We start from the raw sequence: 2,101 nt of genomic DNA, 5'->3' as shown, positions 1-2,101 counted from the left end.
TGCCGATTTTGTCAATAATAAGATGCTTATATAGTTAGTGACAATTAGGGTGAACCCTAATTGTCATGGCTTTCCATTTCCTTGGATCCATGGGTTCAAATATACCATGGAGCACCCATGGATCATCTTGTGGGTTTTATCCCAACTTGACAATCCATGAAGCATTAGCCCACTATACGAGTATGGATGATTTACACAATTAACCCATATATTTAATTAGTCTTCTTTTGATCACTTAATTGATCCTAGATTAATTCTTGATCAATACTAATTAAATAATCTTATTAATATATTAGAACTTATAATATATTAACAAACCTTAAGTGTTATTTATCTCATTATAATCTATTCAAATGCATGATGCCATGCAACCCAAATGGACCAGCCGGGTCGGGTCAAGTCTTACCAATTATAGTTATGGACTTAGACATTAATCCAACAGTATGTGCGTAGATAGAGATCGAGATTGTGCGAAGCTCCTTTATACCACTGTTGGCTCTGATACCACTGTTGGGTTTTAAGCATTATAACACTCCTAAGTGTACATGCAACCCTAAATACCTTGGATCTATTTTTTCTCTATTATACATGCAAATATGAACTTTCCAAGGTATTCATCCTAACTAGCATAATAACATTGATTCATATGAATATATCAAGTTAGAATTACATACCTCTTTGACGTAGAATGTTTTCATGAAGCTTGAGTGCCTAGTGCCCCAAGTGTGACACCTCAAATGGTTCACACAACACCAAATACACTTGGAATAGATTAGAGAGAAATCCACACTTCATAAAAATCGGCTAGCCCTTTCACATACACTCTAGTGTCGATTTTGTCAACAATAAGATGCTTATATAGTTAGTGACAATTAGGGTGAACCCTAATTGTCATGGCTTTCCATTTCCTTGGATCTATGGCTTCAAATATACCATGGAGCACCAATGGAGCATCTTATGGGTTTTAGCCCAACTTGACAATCCATGAAGCATTAGCCCACTATACGAGTATGGATGATTTACACAATCAACCCATATATTTAATTAGTCTTCTTTTGATCACTTAATTAACCCTAGATTAATTCTTGATCAATACTAATTAAATAATCTTATTAATATATTAGAACTTATAATATATTAACAAACCTTAAGTGTTATTTCTCTCATTATAGTCTATCAAAATGCATGATGCCATGCAACCCAAATGGACCATGCCGGTTCGGGTCAAGTCTTACCAATTATAGTTATGGACTTAAACATTAATCCAACAGTCTCCCACTTGGATAAGTCTAAAACTATTATTGCAAGTATGACTTCAAGAAATGACTAGAAATCGTAGCTCTCAAAAGCTTCTGTCGAACTCTGACGTTGCCGATGATCTCTGACCTTTGTCAATGACTTGTCCATTAGATAAGGGATCATATATTCCTCCATTCTAGATATCATATGGACTGATACATGGATGATAATCATTCTCTCTGTCCATTTGTTGTTTCCCGATTTCCGATTTATGACGACTGACTAATTGAACAAATCAAATCAGTCCAGGCCCAGTCGAGCACTTACATTTGTCATCACCAAATCTACGAGGGGTCCACAAATATCGCTTTCATCCAGAAGGTAAAAGGAATGGATAAACTTCGACTCATATGGCTTATTCAACTACTTGTTGAATCATACATAAAGGCATGTTTTATAACATCGAGTTACCAATGCGTTTTCGTGCAATCAATGTATAACCATGTAACACTCGTGTTTCTAGCCTAGGCATTTATATTGAGTTGATAGTCTAGGTTAACCTTTGTAACTCATTTTGAAGAAATGAAAAGGAATTATGTGAATATTATGTCAATTATGTGTTTTATGCTTAATTATTAGGGCTTAATTAATTAAGAATAAAAATAAGCGTCAAAATTAAAGTGTGAGATAAGCCCGATATCTTTACATAAAGTTGTAGTGGTCGAAACAAGGATTTCGGGGATATAAAGAATACATAAATCCGAGTTATAACGAAGAAGTTATGACCTGTCGAAGTTTCGCGACAAAACCGGCACGGTGCTGAATGTCGTAAAAAGTGAGTTTTTGATAAACTAATTTTAGC

This window comes from Lactuca serriola, chromosome 4 (genome assembly GCF_051521515.1).
Source record: "Lactuca serriola cultivar US96UC23 chromosome 4, Lser_US96UC23_V15, whole genome shotgun sequence".
NCBI classification, from domain to species: Eukaryota; Viridiplantae; Streptophyta; class Magnoliopsida; order Asterales; family Asteraceae; genus Lactuca; species Lactuca serriola.
This window is presented reverse-complemented; position numbering follows the sequence as displayed.